Here is a 21,336-nt window from a genome sequence, read left to right on the forward strand (position 1 = left end):
TGTGTTGACTTACTTGCTTCCTAATTAGACTAAAAGATCTCTAAGGGGGTGGCGCCTGGGTGGCTCAGTGGGTTAAAGCCTCTGCCTTCGGCTCAGGTCATGATCCCAGGGTCCTGGGATCGAGCCCCGCATCGGGCTCTCTGCTTGGCAGGGAGCCTGCTTTCTCCTCTCTCTCTGCCTACCTCTCTGCCTACTTGTGATCTCTGTCTGTCAAATAAATAAATAAAATCTTTAAAAAAAAAAAAAAAGATCTCTAAGGGTTAGGGGCTAATGCTTTTTTTTTTTTTATGGTTTTATTTATTTATTTGTCAGAGAGAGAGAGAGCACAAGCAGGGGGAGAGGCAGGCAAAGGGAGAAGCAGGCTCCCTATTGAGCAAGGAGCCTGATGTGGGATTTCCCAGGACCCTGGAATCATGACCTGAGCCAAAGGCAGATACTTAACGAACTGAGCCACCCAGGTGTCCCTAGAGGCTATTTCTTAATAGACTCTTTATTCTCAGGTCCTAACACAGTATGTTTGTGAATGAAACACTCCTTAAGAATTAGCAGAAGGTAACTATTTCTTAATAAGATTCTACATTCCATTCTAGCATATGGTTTTTACCCCCCACACCAAGTGGTTCTTCAAACACCAGTTGAGTGTTCTACAATTCAGTTCAGTTCTGACGCCGTCTATGGAGACTGCCCAGATCGTACAGGTTAAGGGCTCAGTGCGGTTAAGACCTCCCTCCTCCCCCACCTTCAGAGCCAGTTCAAGTCCAGCTTACCTGAGCTTCTGACAAACTAGATATAGATTGGAGATTCATGACCCCCTCCTTGGGCGTAAATTGCTAGAGCAGCTCATAGAACTCAGAGAAATGTTTTACTTACTATATTACCAATTTATTATAACTGGATATAATTTAGGAACAGCCAAATGGAAGAGACTCATAGGGTGAGGTGTGGGGAAAGAATGCAGTTTCCATGCTCTCTCCAAGCACGCCACTGTCTACCAATCTACATTCACGAACCCACAGCTTCCCAAATACCATCCTTTCAGGTTTTTATGAAGGCTTCATTTGTGTAGGGCATGATTGATTAAATCATTGGTTATTGGTGATTGAACTCAATCACCTCCAGCCCTACCTTCTGGTCCCGAGGCTTTCAAGGCTAAAAGCTCTAATCCTCTTATCACAGGGTTGGCTTCTCTGGCAGGAGACTCTATCCTTAGAAGCATTCCAAACATCCCCTCATTAACATAGCAAAAGACACCTTTCTTCTCTCAGCACAGGAAATTCCAAGGGTTTGAGAGGTCTCTGCAGCAGCGAGGAAGACCAAATGAATATATTTCACGTTATAATTACCATTACCGTGAACAACATAAATTGAATGTTTTTAAGTCTTCAAGGTCAAGTCTTTAAGGCTCTTCTGAATTTTACATCATTTCTAAATGAATTTCGCCTAAATTAAGAGAGAGAGTTTATTGACATTTCCTGAGCACTCTGCCAATTCTAAGAATGTGTGTGTGCGGTCACCATGGTTTTTTACCTGACCGTAATATGGCTTAATATTGTTTGGAAAATTTTATCCGTATCTGCCCTAGTTGCATTCATTGTGCTAAGAGAAATACCCTGCATGAATTCTCTGTTTCCAAAGTTAATTTGGCAAACATCTGTTACAAGAAAATGGTCCAGATGGTTTTTGACATGTAGTGATAATAAATAAGTGGTCCTTTTTACATATTGCATGGTGTTTGCTGTAGCTTTCTATTAAAGGGATGTGGTTTTTTAAAGGGGGGGGAGGGATAAACCTCATGGCCACCCAAGGCACATGGAAACACATGTGACTCGTGTGTCTGAATGCCAGACCACTCTTTAGAGATTCAAATGGGGTCACATTGCCAGGAATATCTGACATGTTGCTGACCCATGACTCTTTCTGGTATGTCAATATCTCCTACCCCGTGCTATATACTCATATTATCTTAATCTTGTCAACAACCCCATGTGGTCCTATTATCATCTCTATTTCTAAATGAATAGCCCAAGGTTATGAGTAAGGGGTGGAGCATGTGACACCAAGCCCTCGTTCCTAACAGCCACACGCTCTACACATCAGTGGTTTCTGGGCATCCCCTACCAAGCTGCATTCCCTGGGGACATGCTCCAGGGTGAAATTTATTGTCTAGACCTTCTTCACCTTCAGAGGAGACAGAGGCATCTTGCCTTCCTTCTGAAACCAAATGGCAGTCCCCTCCCGTCATGCAGAGGGGCACATTTATGCTCACCGAGCTCTCTGGCACAGGACAGCTGTCCCCTCCCAAGCCAGTGGCCCCCTTTACCATCCAAATGGCAGCTTATCCCACTATCTCACATAGCATCTTCAGAAACCCCATTTCTGCCCGAGATCCCTCTCTGCCAACAAGGGACCAGAAGACTAGATTTAAGATACATCCTCTGCTTTCCCCTCCCCGGAGAGGTGTTTACCCGCCTTCTGCCAGAACCCACTAGTAACCTGATGACTGCACACCAGGCTGGGGTCAGAGGCAGGCAGGCACCAGGATATCACCGGAAATGGAACCAGACAGAGAATTCTGTATTTACCGAAACTCTTTCTGGGAAGGGCAGTGTGTGGTTGAAGGAAATACGTTATTATGTGTTGTAGAGATGGTAAGATCGCACGAGGGTGTGTAAAGTGGTTGCTAAGTTACCTGTTAGGGAAAGCATCTAGGTAGCCTCCGAGTGTGACTTGTGGAAGGTGAGCAAGTTTCAGGCCAGTGTGGACATGCTCTTGTAACAATGAAGAGGCTGAGGAGGCTGTATCCCTCCCACAGAGTGTTTAACCTTTCCCCAAGTGAAGAGATCTTGAACACATACTTAAAGACCACGAGTTTGAAAAGGCACCAACTTGAGATACAAGCCTGCCCTGTACAAGCCTACCCTATAGTTTTGAGCAATAGGTATGGCCTGGACTGCTGCCGTAATTCCTACCTTCCATACAGCTTTCTAGAAACTGACTCAGCAGGGAGTCTGCTTCTCCCTCCTGCTCTGCCTCTGCCCCCTGCTCATGCTCTCTCTCAAATAAATAAATAAAATCTTAAAATTTAAAAAAAAAAAAAAAAAGGTGATAAGGGGCCAGGAGGACAAGCCTTGCAGCAGAAATATATTGCATAAAGTGGAGATGTCAGAATGAAGCCCCAGAGTCCAACTTTGGCCGGCAGGACAATCTAGCCCATCACCTGTTTTAATATAGCTGAGTTTTGAAACCGAAGAATGGCCTTTGCCTTTTTTTTTTTTTAAGATTTTATTTATTTATTTGACAGAAAGAGAGATCACAAGTAGGCAGAGAGGCAGGCAGAGAAGGCGGGGAGGGGGGCGCAGGCTCCTTGCTGAGCAGAGAGCCCTATGTGGGCCTCGATCCCAGGACCCTGAGATCATGACCTGAGCCGAAGGCAGAGGCTTAACCCACTGAGCCACCCAGGCACCCAGCCTTTGCCTTTTTTAATGGTTGAGGTGAAGGGAGAAAATCACCAGAAGAATCCCATTTTGCGTCCAAGAAGTCTTACGAAATTCAAATTTTAGTGTCCAAAACTTTTGGTGTCCAGAAGCTTTATGGCACACAGACACACCCATTCATTTCCACACCATCTGAGGTACAGCGGCAGAGTGGAGTACTGGCAAGACAGTGTGGCCCCCAAAACCTAAGATATTTATGATCTCATCCTTTATGGAAAAAACTGCCGAACCCCTGGGTCAGAGGAGAGGTTCCTCTTAAGCATGACACAGAGAGGAAGTGTTACCAGCTCACAGGAGAGTATTAAAAAGAAGTATAAGTAGATTATTTCCTAAAGCTAAACTTATTCAATTTAAAGAAGAGCCCTTTATCCGAAGATGACATCCTTCTTGCTTTTTGCTGGAGCAAAAAGATGTCCTTTCTGTTACCCAGTGAGAGTGAGTGACAGTTTGGTTCTGTTTAATCTCTTCATTGATGCTGGTTGATACGCATGGAAGGAGCAATGTCTTCTGTCTGTCTCTCTCTCTCTCTTTCTCTCTCTCGCCTTTTCTCAGCTTCTGTTTTTGGCATCCGGCTATTCTACTTATCCTTTCTCATTCTTCCCAGCTCCAACACAGCGCCTCTGCTACAAAGTTAGCGACCTCAAAAAGAACTCACACCCCACAGAAATAGCAAAGGAGAGATACGACAGGTTATCTGCCACCTGTGTTTAAAGGTAAATGTCTAGTTTCGTGTGATTAAGTCCCAAGCAGTTCCATCATTTTATAAGCCAGTTTTCCTTCTCAGCAAAAGAAGGAGCTTCCCTATCTCCTCATCAGAACGCCGGGCTCGGTACATCTCCCATGTGGCAGGCGCTGAATGAATGTCTGTGCTGAGTTTTTAGGGGTTGATTCTAAAAGTATCAGTTTTAGGCTGTTGAGTGATCCTGATGAAATTTGCTGTCAAAGCAGACAGAAAGATTGCCTGCCCAAACCAAGCCAGATACACATTCCTAGGCAAAACGATAATTCTTAAGTGTATGTAATTTTTAATATATATATATATGTTGTACCTTTTTTAAAAAAACTTTCTACTGTAGTAAAATATGGAGACGTGCAGAGACAGACCAGATGAGTGCAACTCAATGACCTCTCAGAAAGCGAACACACCCTGTAACCAACATCCAGGACATTTCCAGCCCCTAGAATCCCTTATTGCTCCAGGCCAGTCACTACCCCCAAAGGGTTAAAAAGCCAACCTGACTGCCAACAGCATTGATTAGTGTTGTCTGTTTTCTCGCTTTTTGTAAGTGGAATCACCTAGCATATCCTCTTTGGTGGCAGGTTTATTTCCCTGCCGAGCTGGAAGAGGAGGGGTGGGAAGAGACGTCTGCCCTCACAGGAGAGAGTATTTTATCACCTACTCTGCTCTCACCCTCATAACACAGGGTGAGAGTGAAAAAGCAAAACTGAGGGCGCCTGGGTGGCTCTGACTCTTGGTTTCGAGTCAGGTCAGGTTCTCAGGGTGGTGAGATGGAGCCCTGAGCAGGGTTCTGCACTCAGCGGAGAGTCTGTGAGATTTTCTGTCTCCCTCTCCCTCTGCCCCACCACCCCGGGCTCTCTCTGTCTCTCTTTCTCTCTCTAAAAATAAATAAATCTTTTTGGGGGGTGCCTGGGTGGCTCGGAGTTTGGGTGTCTGCCTCTGCTCAGGTCATGATCCCAAGATCCTGGGATGTAGCCCTGCACCGGGCTCCCTACTTGGTAGTAAGCCTCCTTCTCCCTCTCCTACTCCCCCTCTTTGTGTTCCCTCTCTCACTGTGTCTCTCTTTGTCAAATAAATAAAAAAAATCTTTTTTAAAAATAAATTAAATAAATAAATTTTTAAAAATCTTTTTTTGAAAAAGAAAAACAGATTTTTTTTAGTCCCTTTATTATTTTTTTAAAATTCTTTACAGATATTGTCTACACCTTGGGGTGGACTCTTTCCACCACCCCTTGCACAAGTACACCACTGTTTCACCTACTCTTCCTTTTAGAAGACGTGTTTATCTGGTTGTGTGGGGTTGTAGATGACTCCTTTTCATTGCCGCACACAATCTCATTGATCTTCTCTACCAATCTCCTCATTCATCTTCCCTCCACCTCCCCTCACCCCCCCAGGAACCCATGCATGCATGTGTCCCTCCAGAAGCACTTTCCGCCCTCGGGCCTCTTGGACTTCTAGGCCTGTGTGTCTGGGCACACTCCAGCCCCGCAGGCCATCGTCCTGGAGTTAAGGGTTGCTAACCCTGCAGTACTCATGCCTAGAGAGAAAGGCCGATTAAGACAGATCCCTCACTGCCTTGTGCTCATGGGATACACAGGGCCTCTGGGAAAGTCATGTCTCCCAGGTGGGCTTCCTGACCCATTTTATTTTGATGTTCAGTGTGACTCTGAACATTTTTATGTGTCCTTTGGTGAACATATGGGTGTATTTCTGCTGGATGAACACCTAAGAGTAGACCTCCTGGGTCATGGGGTATAAGACGGTTAGCTCTGATATGCTGCCAGAGAGCTTGCCAAATGGTTGTACCCACTTACCCTCCACCAGCAGAGCATGAGCACCCCTGCTGTCCCACATCCTTGCCACCACTTGGTATTTCTGTCTTTTCATTTAGGCCATCCTGGAAAGTGTGTTTTATATATCCAAATTATGGAATACCAGGGAATACATAAATTACTGGGGATACCCATTTCTTCAGAAGGGATCCAAAGACAAAGGAAAAATATCAGATTCATACAGATACAAGAAAGCCTAAAAGATCAACTCTCCGTTAAGGGAACGTGACCATGACCATGAGAAACAGGGAGACATACGGAAATCAGTGATGTTGATTTAACAAGTACTTACTGAAGACACGTTGTTGCGTACAGAATTGTTCTCCATCTCCCCTCAGCCCCCATATTTCATGTGTTTAACATTCAGGCCCCAATATAGTTACACATCACTTCCTTAGGCATCAACAAGCTTCAGCCACCAAAACAAAACTAGTGATAAAAAGGTAACAGAAGGGGGCACCTGAGTGGTTCAGTCGGTTAACCGTCAGCCTTTGGCTCAGGGCATGATCCCAGGGTCCTGAGATTGAGCCCCTAGTCAGGCTCCCTGCTCACTGAGGAGTCTGTTTCTTTCTCTCTCTCTTTGCTCCTGATTGTGCTCTTGCACTCTCTCTCTCTATTAAATAAATAAAAATAAAATATCTAAAAAAATAAAGGGTAACAAAAGGGAATTATTCATGGAACTTAATTAAAACTTATAATAAAACTCATTATAATAATAATTAATAGTTGGCTTATAAAATAAGCCTTCCTCTCTGTAAATTGTAGACCCCTCATCCCATCCACATGAAAGTAAAAGGAAAGTGTTTGTTTTTTTTTAATATTTATTTATTTATTTGTTTGTTTATTAGAGAGAGAGAAAGAAAGTGCACCTCCTGTGCACACAGAGGGAGAGGGAAAAACAGACTCCTTGCTGAGAGGGAGCGAAATTCGGGGTTGGTAGCGAGAGGGGGGGACTCCATCCCAGGACCCTTAGATCATGACTTGAGCTGAAGGCAGATGCTTAAGTTAGCCACTCAGGTGCCTCTGGAAAATAGATGTTTTTTTTTGTTGTTGTTGTTTTTTTTTTTTTTTTCAGAAATGTTCATATGCCTCAAAATGTACCTACAAACAAAATTTCTGAACCATGAAAAGTAATATCTAATGCTAAGAAAGTTAGCTAAAAATTCTGCATTCCAAATATAAATGGATTTCCAAACAATTAAATTTTTTTAAAGAATCTAACAAAATTTGAAAATAAGTATATTAATTTCAGTGAAGAATGTTTCATCTTTGTAAAGCAAGAATTTGTGAGCAAAAATGATAAGAAAAAAGGTATATGAGAAATAATGAATTTTAAATCTTTGAAGCAAAAAATAGAGTGACTAAAATTAAAAATACAATAATCAGGAAAACTCTAACCCAGATACATTAAACAAAAAAAATTAATGAAATGGGAGGTAACAGTAAAAAACTTCCCCAAAACACAGACAGAAGTATAAAAACTTGAAATATAGACAGAAGTATAAAAACATGAATGATGAAGGGCACCTGGGTGGCTCAGTCTGCTGAGCGTCTGCCTTCGGCTCAGGTAATGATCTCAGGGTCCTGGGATCAAGCCCCATGTCAGGCTCCCTGATCAGGAGGGAATCTGCTTCTCCCTCTCTCTCAAACAAATAAATAAATAAAATACATCTCATATTAACAAATGAAATATTGTAAAATCACTAAAAGGAAGAACTAGACGTTCAAGTAGCCACATAGATCCATCTTAACGTGGACCAATGTAAGCAAGTTGCAGGATGAAATGCATACTAAAATACCATTTCTATAACCTTGAAAAATACCTACAATATATTCTTCATAGATATGGACACATATGATAGCAGGTATTGCTATGGTCCGAATGTTTGTTCATCCCTCCCCCACCCCCGCCCCAGATTCAAATGCTGAAATCCCACCCCTCTATGGGATGGTATTAGAAGGTGGAAGGTAAATAGTTCACGAGGGCAGAGCCTTCATGAATGACATTAAAGCCTTTACACAAGGGGCTCAAGAGAGCTCCTTTGTGCCCTACCCCCATGTTTGGATACAATGAGAAGTCTGTGACCCAGAACAGGGCCCTCCCTTGACCACGCTGGCACTCTGATCTCAGATTCTTAGCCTCCAGAACTGTAAGTAGTAAATTTCTGTTGTTTAGAAGCCGCCCAGTCTGTGGCATTCTGTCAGAGCTGCCCAAATGGACCCGGGAAGGATTAAATACATATGGCATTGAAAACACCCTAGGCAAGGAGGGGAGTGGAATTCAGGACAAGGACACAGGGGATTTCAACTAAATCTGTAAGTTTCTGCATGTTTTAATCTGAGCAGAATTTAATATGTTAAAAGTGGTTTTCTCATTATCTTTGAAATTCAGCTAAGGCCCTACAGCCAAAGAGACTTCCTAGACACATTTCTGCAGAATTTTATTAAAAAATGATCAAGCTGGTCCTTCAGATCTTGGTCCCTGTTAGTTCTCTCCAGTGATTTTATTTTTTTTTTTTAAGATTTTATTTATTTATTTATTTGACACAGAGAGAGAGACAGAGAGAGAGGGAGCACAAGCAGGGGGAGTGGGAGAGGGAGAAGCAGGCTTCCCGCCAAACAGAGAGCCCAGTGTGGGGCTTGATCCCAGGACTCTGAGATCATGACCTAAGCCAAAGACAGACGCTTAATGGCTGAGCCACCCAGGAGCCCCTTTCTCCAACCATTTTAAAAGAAGGCCATAGGAGCGCCTGGGTGGCTCAGTGGGTTAAAGCCTCTGCCTTCAGCTCGGGTCATGATCTCAGGGTCCTGGAATCAAGCCCTGCATCGGGTTCTCTGCTCAGCGGGAGCCTGCTTCTCCCTCTCTCTCTCTCTGCCTGCCTCTCTGCCTACTTGTGATTTCTCTCTGTCAAATAAATAAATAAAATCTTTAAAAATAATAATAATTTTTAAAAAATAAAAGAAGGCCATACAGTCATTTGAATGGGATTTTGGGGGGGTTGCCCCCTCCCATAATCAAATGTTTCTCACCTACTGCCAAGCCAATAAGAGGCTCCAGGCAAACCAGTCACAGGGACCAAGAGTACCCAAAAGACAGTAAACTGCTATCTTGCCTCTGCTGGATGTTTACAGAGCCCTAAAATTGCAGGCCCTGATACTACTTGGAGACCAAAGAGCAGAAAGAGGTCTAGGGAAAGACAAGAAGCATCCACAAGCATTTGTTGGCACCTATACCTGGGCTCTTCGTCCATCTGGAGAATTCCCAAAGCAGAAGACTGGCTGAAGCAGCACATTTATGGGACAGGGACGGAGGGACGACTAGATGGGTAGGCATTTGGTAGGAAAAAGCCACATGATGTCTTCCTGTTGACCAAAGGGACCTGTGGGGCGTAGCAAGGCATAAGCCATCCTGAAGAGAACCTACCACCCAAGACCACTGCTTCCTGAGGCCAGGGCTCCCCAGCAGGAGGAGGCTGTGTAGGGTGAGGCCCCGAAGACAGAACAAAGGTTGACAGGATTTTAAGAAGCCAACCAGAGAATGACTTAAAAACTTAAAACAGTATGAAGCCCCATTCACAGGTTCTCTAAATAACCAACATCCTCACCTGAAGAACTTGTCTTTGGATGCTCGGGTTAAAGGAGGGAATGAGTATCATCTAGAATTAGCCAAGAGAGGACTATTACACTATCAGCTAAATATAAACCCCTGTTGCTCCACTTTAATCCACACACTGGACCCCATGCTAAAGCAATTAGAAAGCAAGAAAGAAGCAAAAAAAAAGTCAAAAAATTCTTGGAAGAACCCTGATATCTTTCTTCACAGAGTCAGCAGCAAGAAGAGGTAAAGAGATGAGAATGGAACTGAAGTTGAGAGCACTAAGCTTTTTCGTCTCTTGGCACAGCCCAGTGTGAGCCACGGGATCTACCAGAGATGTCAGTCACGGGGCAAGGAAGGGAGATTGAGCAGTGGTTGAAAGCCCTTGGGAAGAAGAAGTTCCTTCCCATTTATATCTCTCAGGGCTAAACTCACTTAGGAGGTAGTTACAAAAACGGGCCAAAATGTTTCTATTTACTGAAGCGTGAAGGTGGGTGTTACAGCCAGCCTTCAAGATGGTCCCAAAGACTGCTGCCTCCTGCTTTTCACACCCTGTGTAGTCCCCCACCACATGGTACCAGACCCAGGCACACCAGTTTGAGTGACCAGTAACATACGGTAGAAGCAAAACATTACTTCTGAAACTAGGTTCTAAAAAAAAGACTATGGCTTCCCCCTCTCCCTCCCCACTTCTCTTCCTTCTTCCCTCCCACCCCCTCTCTCCCTCAGGCTCCCTTCTCCTCTCTTGCTCTGGGGGAAGCAAGTCCTGTAAAGCCCACATGTCAAGAAACTGAGCCTCTGGCAGATAGCCAGCCAGAAACCAGAACTTGCCACCAAATGAGAGTTAGCTAGGAGGCTGTTCCCTCCACCCCGGTTGGCTTTGAGCCTCCTGAAGCCTGGAGGGAGACACTAGCCCAGAAGCACCCAGGGAAGCCACTCCCTGATCCCCAACCTTCAGACACTGTGAGATAATCCGTGTTCTGCTGTTTAGTCGGCCTGCACTGAGGCGATTAGTTAAATAGCCGTGGATAACTAATACAGCGAGCACACCGAAATTTGATCTATTAGCTTGATGTTCTTCTGAACATCTAAACTATCTCCCAGTGATTTAAATAGAGATCATGAAGATTTTTCCCATGTTCAGCATCTTGAAGCTAAAGTAAAGGGTTCTTTGAGGGGTGAGCGCATGGTCTCGAACTCGGATGAACATCCTTATGGTCCCCTGAGAGCCCGCTCATGAAAGACACCGTGCTTGGGAAGTGAGAAGTGACATGAAAGGTGTTACTCCAAAATCCAGTTATTAAAATAGTCTACAGAACCTGTGGTCACTGGTAAAGGAATCAAGCCGCAGCACCTAGAAAGGCTAGATAATACAGAAGGAAGCAGAGGAAGAGGGACAAGCAACATTACTGCAGTGTTCCTTACTGACACTAGATGGTGATAAAGTTTTATCGTGCAATTAAATTTCAATTACACAGGTTGGCTAGGGTAGAAGTCCTTTAAAGAGCATCCCTTCAACAAAGCTAAGCAAAACCTTTACCTCATTATTACTTGGTTAATACTGGTTTTGAATTATAATTTCTGAGTAGAAATCAAAACTGAGTTGCTTGCATTGATCCCTGACCTAAATCCATCTTTGGAAGGAGGGAGTTTAAATAAAGTAAATGTACTTATAAAAATGCACTTTACAAAAATTAATAGCAATTTTAATAACTGTACTATGAGCATGCATTCAGTTATTCCCAAGCAAATCTGAACGTTGGGATAATTTAGGCAGAGCTGAGTCATAATTTGCTTTTGAAAGATCAATACCTCTAAATCAAACCAGGAAAGCCCTCCAATAATTATAGTACGTTTTCATTTCTTTCCTTCAAAATATTTCCTGTTACAAGAGGTTGTCTAGCTTAATAATTAAGAGCACAGACCCTGGAACCAGATTGCATAGATTTAAATCCTAGTACCCCTTTGGATTGTATTTTAGTATCATTTTGTAAATGAGTTACCGAAAAAATAGTATATGTGAAACACTAAGAATAATACTTACAATTTTAAAATGCTGTTTAAATATAAACTATTATTATTCCACATGCGTTCCCTGTGTCTGAGGTACAAAGTGCTATGAAGGGCGCCTGTGTGACTCAAGCATCTGCATTCAACCCCATTCATGACCCCACTGTTCTGGGAGACTCTCTGCTCAGCACGGAGTCTCCTTCTCCCTCTGCCCCTCCACACACTAGTGCACTCTCTCTTTCTATCTCTCCCTCTCTCTTGCAAAAACAAATAAATAAAATCATTTAAAACAAAGGGCAATGGAAATGTATAGCAAACACTGAAGCTTGAAATCCAGGTCAATTTCCCAACATTACACAATGAGCGGAGTCCAAGTCCACGGATAAAAGAGACAAACATCGGGAATTGTACTTTACTATTGACAGAGGAGGTATGCTTCCAAAGAAGAGGCATAAACCAGGACTGGAACACAAAACTTGTAAATCTTGAGCCAATGTACCTTCCACTGCACCACAACAAATAATTCTTATTTATTGCCTGAAGGAACTCCTAAAAGACACGTCTTTGGCAATATTGGCTTCTAGCTCACTGACAGATGAAATTTTGAAATATTAACAAACACTTCCATCCATCTGCATTATTTTAGTTATCACCACCCTCTGCCTCATGGGATGTTCTGCCTTCCTTGGCTCAGAGATGGAATGATACAGCAGAATTCAGGAAAAGAAAACATTTTTTTTCTCTTTCTATTTTCTTCTTCTTCTTCTTATTCTTGTTTAGATTTTTACCTTCACTCCAGCTAGCTCACATACAGTGTCACATTAGTTTCAGGTGTACAATAGAGTGACTTGGCCCAAATGTCGTGCTCCTCACAACGGCAAGCACACTTCTTCAACCCCACCACCTATTTCACCCATCCCCCACCCCTTTCCACTCTGGTAACCAACAGTGGAAACCAAATATTTTTAAACCTTTGGTCCAGGTATTAAGGCAAAAAGATTTAGAAGGAAACCTGACATGTTAGAACAGAACTTCCCATGCTGTTAATACTCAGAAAGATTCCTCTGATAAGGAGGACTAGGGAGATTTGAAAGGAAGGCAAAGACACCAGTGGGCTCCAAAGAAGGGACTCTAGTCTCATCCCACTGATGTCCTAGGCTGAGCCCTCTGATTGAGGCTGGGGAGCGAAGGATAATGAAATGCCCAGATATATTTGGGGATTCTGGAGCAAAGTATTCTGCCCCCTCTCTAGGTAGAATCTGGAAGCCAGAGGACTCGCTATTCCTGGGTCCAGCATATGCACAGAAGTAGATGGAAAATATGTATGCTGGATCCAAGCAGATGGTTCTGTGAGTCCCACAGAGCTCTCAAAGCCACAGACTGGGGTGGTGGCAGCAGAATGATGCCAGAAATGCAAGACAAGTACAGAAGCAGAGTTTCTCATGGTGCAGCTGGTAAGGAAGCATTAGAACATTCTTAACACAGAGAGGCTTGGCCATCAGAAGCCAGGGGGAGCAGAGCAGTAACCACCCCAGAAAGTGGGTGTATCCTTTAAGATATTGACCCAGCTGCTTTCACAGAGACCAAAATAACAGAGCCTTAGCAAGACAGAACACTCATTTCTGTCCTATGCAAGTTCAAGTTAGTAGAGGTCCAGGGAGCTGGTTCTGCTCTGCTCTACCAGGCCAACCAGGAGCCACTGCCCCCCGACCCCTGACCCGCCCAGGATATTACCCTTGTGCCCTTCAGAAATCAAGCTGGTTCATCATCGCCCTATCTTATTCCAGCCTTAGAGAGAAAGAAAAAGGAACATGGAAAGCTGAGGGTCAGCAGATGCTGCTTGAGGACATGACCCAGAAGTTGACGCGTCGTTCCCAGTCACTACCCATGCATCAGCCAGCCCTTAGACACGTGTCCATACCTAGCTTTAGGAGACACAGGAAATGCAGTCACTAGCTGGGCAGCCATGTACCCAGATTAAAATAAGGTGGTTTTTTACTAAAGAAAGAGAAAATGGGTATCTGAGATAAGTGGTGATCTTTGCCACTGTCGGTATCTCATAAAAGCCAGGCAGGATATGTAGAGAGGACAATACTGAACACTGTCAAATGCCTCCATTCTGCATAAATCCATAAATACTTTGAATCTTAGATGCAACCCTGGGTAGGAAGGAGAGGCCTGAAAATTAACAAAATTAAGTTTCTTGCACTCCATGGAATGGAAACATAAAATAGAAATTAAATTCAACTATCATAAAAATGAAAGATACATTTTAGTACACCTTAGTTTGTGGACTGGCATTTATAAGCTACTTTTAATTCAGACTACTTAAATAGGCTTGAAAAAATAAAGCTGTAGTTCTCTACAAGACCTTGACAGATGCTGATTTTGCAATTATTGTGATATAGTAACAAATTAATAACAATGAAGACCTTGTTAGATATGTTTTTAATCTTCAGTATTCTAAACAGTTCTGCCAAATTCATTTATTCTGTTTATCTCCAAATTCCTAAGCAGTTTATTCCCAAACTTCTTTCACAGATGGCTATGACAGGTGTGGGCATGTAATCTAGAACAGTCCGTCTGTAGACTGGTCAGTCCGTTTCAGATGGCTTTCAACAAAAGCTCTGCCCAAACCGATTATGGTGATAAACAAGACAATAAGACTGTCCCTCTTGGACATCTGATCCAGAAGTAGATTGGAGAGAGTGTGATAGAACTAATTAGAGAAGCAAAGAAGTCACAGAATCAGGCTACGGTCTCAAGGTACCATCAGTTAAATAAACACATGACGTGAGATAGAAATCAGCATCAGGGGGCTCCTGGGTGGCTCAGTGGATTAAGCCGCTGCCTTCGGCTCGGGTCATGATCTCAGGGTCTTGGGATCGAGTCCCGCATCGGGCTCTCTGCTCAGCAGGGAGCCTGCTTCCCCCTCTCTCTCTCTCTCTCTCTGGCTGCCTCTCTGTCTACTTGTGATTTCTCTCTGTCAAATAAATAAATCTTTAAAAAAAAAAAAAAAGAAATCACCATCAGTCCTTGAGCTGGAAACTCAAAAGCAACTGATCTGCTTCCCTACGTTTTCTCCTTTTTCTTGCAGGTGGGTTGGAGACATGGATCTAGTTCCCGCCCATGAAAGGTGAGAAGTGTCTTCTATCACTTCTGGGTCTAGGTCCTCAGACCCAGGGGGAGTCCTTCAGTTCTCCCATTCCTCGTGCAGTGACTTTGGAAGCCACGTGTTAATATGGGAACATCACAAGATGGAGGCGCTTGGAATCTGAGTGGAAGAAAACCTCTACTGACAACCTCATTTTGTGGGGGCAAGAAATAAATATTTGCTGGGTAAAGCCCCTGAGATTTAGAGCTGGTCAATTGTAGTAGCTAGTGGGTAGTTATCCAGATTAACACAGTAACCAAATGTCTCAGTGTTGCCCATGCTATAGTTGTTCTAGCGCTAATAATTGCACAGTTGCAACTTACCGTTAAAAAGAACCAGTAAGGGACGCCTGGGTGGCTCAGTTGGTTAAGCAGCTGCCTTCGGCTCAGGTCATGATCCCAGCGTCCTGGGATCGAGTCCCGCATCGGGCTCCTTGCTCCGTGGGGAGCCTGCTTCTCCCTCTGACTCTGCCTTCCACTCTGTCTGCCTGTGCTCACTCTCGCTTGCTCTCTCTCTGACAAAATTAAAAAAAAAAAAAAAGAACCAGTAAGTCTGGAGTAGTCCTATACAGCTGGGGTCTGTCCTGACCATGGCCGTGTCTGTTCTGATTATGCCCTTGCTTTCTCATTTGGTAAACATGATATATCGCACTGCTTATGGGGAAACCCTATCTCCTTGTGTCCTTTGATATGTACTGTGAGTACTTATAAATGTAACATGTATTTTTAAGTTATAAGCCAGAAACTGTAAATTAATGGATCAAATCCGAGAGACTTACTCTATACATGAGACAAAAGGAGAAAAAAGCTTAAATACAGGGAAAGAAAATGAGACCAACTTAGAAGAAAGAAGAAATAAAGTATTTATGTCTTGAGTTAGTAAGTTCAAGAGGAAACAACATTAAAGAGAAAATGGTTATCTATCCATGGGAGAGGAAATGTATTTACATGTAGGTACCCTTTAGTTATTTTAATCTGTAAAATCATGACATTCCAAGGAAAGATACCATTTCCTCTTGCTTCTTAGTAATTTACCTGTGCCTCTTTGTTATATGCCCATCACTTGAATACACTTTGAACAATTGTAATGTATTTCATATACATTCCTGAAGTTATAATTTGTGTTTCATACACTGGTAAAATAGGAAAAGAGGTCATTTAACCACTAACATGACTGTTTTAAAGGATTATATCCCATTTTCATTTGATTCTCTCTCAAGATAAAAAGATTGCCTTTAGCATGCAGGGAACAAAACCCTCAAATTGCTCTTGTCCTTTCTGGACTTATTGTTGCAATTATCATACTACCATAGAATACATAGGTATCCAAATAGTGCATATTACCTTAGATAAATCTTTAATATTTAATTATATATTAAAATGATATTTAATTTCATATGCTGAGAACATAAAAAGCTACCATTGTTACAGAATGGAAACTAGAATTCTGAAGTTTAAAAATGTATTCCGTTTATAACCTGCTTTCCCTACAAGACTAACAACATGAAATCAATTTTTTTAGCATTGACTTAGATAATAAAGTTATTTTTAACCAATAAAAGGACAGTTCCGTTAATTCCCAGGCCTAGAGTTGATTGAGAACCTGAATGTGAGTAAAGCTATTTTCCTGAAACTCACTCTCCCATTGAAGGCTTAACCAACTGAGCCACCCAGGTGCCCCTCCCTGGGTATTTCTGTATTCAAATACCTTTCGGGTCTATTGTACATTGCTGCAGCTTACCACATACTTTTAAATATAGTGATCCTCTGAACAGCTCTGTGAGATAGAGAAGACAAATTCTTACATTCATAAGGTCCACGAGTCCAGCATACTGACTGTCTTCAAGTTGAATTCAGTCCATAGACCTGTATGTCTATTTTATGACATTCATAAACTTTTTTGGAGTTAGTTGCCAATATTTAAAAGTTTCAGACTTTCACACTTAAAAAAATTTTTTTTGATTTAAAAAAACTTGGGGCACCTGGCTGGCTCAACTGGTAGAGCGAGCGACTCTTGATCTCCGGGTTATAAATTCGAGCCCCACCTTGGGTGTAGAGATTACTTAAAACTATAATCTTAAAACAGAAACTGAAAGAGTCTTGCTGTCGCAGAGGCCCACATTCCCGAGTGGTAACAAGTGGCTTCAGCTGCAGTGGGTAGAGGCCGCCCCATTTTTGAGGGCTCTTTCTCTCCAATTCACTTCGATCCCCACTGCTATTAAACTCCCCCCCCCCCCAAGACGGATAACGGAATCAGTTGCCACTAACTTGTTTGGCAGGCCGCCTTCTCGCAAAGTGTCACCCGCCTGGCCTCTGGGGTGTGTGGGAAAAGGATTCAGCCAGGTCACCCCAGTCAGCCTAGGAACGGTGGGGGTACGCCGCTCAGAGCCGAGGTTAGTGGTGCTCCTTGGAAATGCACACAGCTGGATTTGGAGATAACTTACTAGGTTAAATATGGAAAAGACCTTCACACATCATCTCAAACTCCTCACTGTACAGAAGAGGAAACTGAGGTCCCAGGGGGCCCCGTGACTTGCGCCGTATCACACCGCGAATTCACAGAAAAGCCCAGCTCAGAGCCCCGGTCTTTTAACTCCGGACTGAATCCCCTGGAAAAACAGAAACAGGAGAAAAAAAACAACTGCAGAGAAAGGAAAGAGAGTAGGGACGAGCTCTCCCTTCCCCCTCCCTCAGGCTGTGGCAAGCAGCCAACGGCAGCTCGCTGCATATTTAATTTAAACCTTTGTCTGCCCTGGCAAGGACAAAGTACAATCTGTTTTATGTAAAAAGTCTTCCCTGAGGAAAGCCTCGGCCTCCAGCTGCGAAACTGATTGATGTTCCTGAAGCCCCCGGGAACCTCGGCCGGGATCCGAGGTTGTGGTTGCCAAAAAAAGAGTTTGTGAAAAGGGAAGCGCTGAAAACAAATTTTTTTTTCCTTCATTGTGTTTCTCTCAATCTGGGAGAACTACACTGCAACAAGAGGGGGGGACATGCAAATAAAGACTATATTTTTTTTTTAAAGGAGCTTTCGGAGTTCCACAGGGGAGGGGCTCTGGAGGCAATCTGCTGGGGGAGGAAGACAGGAGATGTGTCTGGAAGCTTTATTTGCATAGCAAGCACTCTGCTTTACTTAGATCGCCCCTTCCAATCAATAAAGATAGCAAAATATTCTAAAGATGCTTTAGCCACACTTGGCAGAAGACCCAAATATTTGTATTTCAAATACAAAGATGTTTGTATTTAAAATGGGTGTGAAATGTTCTAATAGAGATTAAAATCCATGTTATTTTGAGAGTTTTATGGTATTCCTGATACCCGGTTAAGGAGACCCCGATCTGGGGTGATGCTTCTGGTGACTCCAAGGCCAGTTTTGAAATCCAGTCCTTGAGTTGCCTCAGAGTGCTCCTGGACAAGGCAGGGTCAGGGCATCTCCTGCCAGGCTTCTGTTCCATCCCCGGAGATGTTGACACCAACTTGGGGCCCCACATGCAGACAGCACTGAAGGGCTCAGCCCCAGCGTGAGAAAAATCTACAACAGTTCTGAAGCTAAGATGAATCGAGAGGACCAGCCCTCTCCACTGGCCCTAAGTCTCCCCTGGAGCAGAGTGCGTGGCAGTCTGAGAGGCGGAAGAGGGTTAGGATTCAAGGGCCTGCCTTCACCTTGTGGCTCCGTGGGGGGCTGAACTTCAGCTTTGAGCCAGAACAAAGCCACTGCCAGGTCAGGGCTAAGGAGCTGGGGCCGATCTTGGGATGGTGCCAGGACCCAGAAACCACTGCCATGAGCCACCAGCTGGCTCTGGTCCCAGGACCATGTGCAGCTGCCCAGCAGGCCAGACTGGGCCTGCAGACTGGCACCCAGCCAACGGCCCCATTAGGCCTCCCGGGCTCTGCTCCCGTCAGGCTCACACCCAATGGCCCGTGTACTTTGGCATCAGCGTGCCTGTAGGTATATTCTGAGGTGGCTGAATAGACCTTCAGAAAAGCCGCGTGACCTGCTGGTTCTTACGGTTCTGGACACGACCCCGTTGTTCTAAAAATCCACAGAGGTCAAGATGGAGAGTGGCAAATCTCTGAAGTTTGTTGGCCTAAAGAAAAGGAAAGAATCGACTACTTCCCTTAACTCTGCGTGCTCTAAGGTGCCTGTCACTAGGACTCTGACAAGAACAACCCAGACACCACTGGCTGTGCAAATAGAAATCCCACCTCTTACACCCGAGCCAGTGGAGGCAAATCAATGAATGGCCATATACACAGCTGTCTCTAGATGTGCTTCCCAGTGTCTTGAGCATTACGCTTTACCAAGAGCATTAACGGCAATGCAATCATACTGAGAAAAGGCTGAAAGGGGGGAAATTTTGATTAAAAAAAAATATATATATAGTATTCCTTGTATATACTAGATCATTTTCTGTATCAGTGGCTATTCGCCAAAGCAACTGGTCCTACTGACCCTCTGGACACTCTGTTCCAAAAGATCAAGCTGCTTCTTCCCCTAATTTTGTTCCCTTCCAAACTCGTTAGGCCCTCTCCAGCTTGGGTCCGAATCCCACCGTCTTAACCAGCTGTATACCTAGTCCATCTTCACATTCTCCTCTCATCCAGGAGAATCCTGTACAGTCGTTTGGTCAACTGTGGCCTTAGGAACGCTCTTTAATGAGAATAAAGGTCAAAATCCTACCATGTGGCCAGCAGGATCAGTCCCATGGAGAGTAGCCCAGTAGGGCTTGCTCTATAAAGACAAATAAGAAGAGATCTCTATGCTAGGGAAGCTTATAATCTAGGCGAGGCCATGGATATGCTGCTTAACAAGGTGATAAGTGGAAGCCAGCAGTGTGAACCAAGTGCTAGGGGATCAGAGGCAGCAGTGATTAATTATGCTGGGTGTGGGGATTAAAGATCTGGGACTGCTTCCCAGAGAGAGTAATGGTTGAGCTGAAACTTAAAGGATAAGCAGGCTTTGATCAGGAGGAAATTTAGTGGGCAGAGCGATCAGCAAGATGCCTTCCGGGAAGAGCCATGGTGCAGAGACTTCCAGATGCTGAGAAGTGATGATGTACGAAATGTCGGGAGCGCGCAAGACCCTCCATCCGCTACAGCTGAAGTTTCTGGTAAAATGTCAGCGTGACACAAGAGAGAATCAAGAGTTAGCTTAGGCCAGAGGATGACGCCTTGGAAAACAAACTCTGTGGACGATATCCTGAAGGCAGTGGTGAAGCAAGTGAAGGGTTATAAGCAACCGGCTGGGAAAAGAGTTTAGGTTCGTGTAGTGTGGGTGACAAGCAAAATTTTCTAGAAATGACTCTGGGAGGTCACTTGAGGCAGCCTGGGCAGCCCCACGGGAGCAGGGCCTTCCTCTTCTCCTAAGGGGGATGGACTCCGTCCAACTCAACTCAGTTTCCTCTATAGAACTGGAGCCTTCTTCTCCACCCCCTCAAGTCTCAAATCTCCAAAGCTGAAAAAACCGGCTTTCCTGGACATTCTGGAAACATTTAACACTACTTAATGCCTGGTGCCCCCATATGTTTGTATCCCCACTGATGAGTTGTTCTCTCACTTTCCCTATACGGAAAGCAACAAGGAGATAGAACGTAAACCTTCCACATTCAGGTAGATGCCTTTCCTTAGATCGATGAGAGGCTAAGATCACAGACTCCTGCTCTTCCTGCAGACACTTGCTTAGTACATTTCATCAATAAAACCTGTTTCTAAATCCATCTCATAGAGTGTTGTGAAATGCTTTCTGACCGTGGGGCTTTCCGACCACAGTGACTCATGAAGGTACGATCTCATTGCACCATAATGGGGTATCCTAGGAATGGAATAAGACATCTCCCACTGTCAGTTAAGACTCTGTTGTAATGGGGGTGCCTGGATGGTTTAGTCTGTTGGGTGTCCAACTCTTGATTTCAGCTCAGGTCATGATCTCAGAGTTATGAGACCAAGCCACAGGTTGGGCTCTGCACTGAGCAGGGAGTCTGCTTGAGATTCTCCCTCCCTCTCCTGCCCACCCACCCCCCCACACCCAACACTGCTCATGCACATGCACACACACTCTCTTTCTAAAATAAATAAAATCTTAAAAAAATATATTTTAAAAAGACTATGTTGTAACAGAGGATCTGACTAAAACGGCTTTAAAATTGAAGGGGGTTCTTCGTTCTCATAACTGTTGGGTGGACATAGTTCATCGAGTATTTCAACAGTATTATCTGTGACCCACTTCTTTCTGCCTCTCTGCTCTGCCTTCTCTAGTGTCAGCCTTTGACTCCCTAACAGTTGTAGGAAGGCTACCTTTCATAATCAAGTCTCAAACATTCACATCCAGTGGCAAAGACGGCTTCCACACCAGCATTCCAAGCCAGTGTCCTGAAATCCATCCTAATTAGATAAGCTCATCTCACCTATCTATGTTCACATCAATCCATGTATTTATGTAACAAATATCTATTGATGTCTACTACCTGTTAGTAGTAGTTCTAAATCACTGTTTTAAACCACTGTTCTAAATCC

At 43.9% G+C, this 21,336-nt stretch overlaps 1 long non-coding RNA gene across 2 annotated transcripts in view; it reads right to left on the minus strand.

The window, feature by feature from the left end:
* Window positions 1-15,191, minus strand: part of LOC106007152 — a 55,499-nt gene extending 40,308 nt beyond the window's left edge. For both annotated transcript variants that reach the window (XR_006603649.1, XR_001181719.2), the window contains exon 1: window positions 15,151-15,191. This is a non-coding gene — a long non-coding RNA (uncharacterized LOC106007152). The remainder of the gene's footprint in view (window positions 1-15,150) is intronic.
* Between the last annotated feature and the right edge of the window lie 6,145 nt (window positions 15,192-21,336).

This window comes from Mustela putorius, unplaced genomic scaffold, assembly GCF_011764305.1.
Source record: "Mustela putorius furo isolate JIRA1106 unplaced genomic scaffold, ASM1176430v1.1 tig00003949_pilon_pilon_pilon, whole genome shotgun sequence".
Taxonomy (NCBI): domain Eukaryota; kingdom Metazoa; phylum Chordata; class Mammalia; order Carnivora; family Mustelidae; genus Mustela; species Mustela putorius.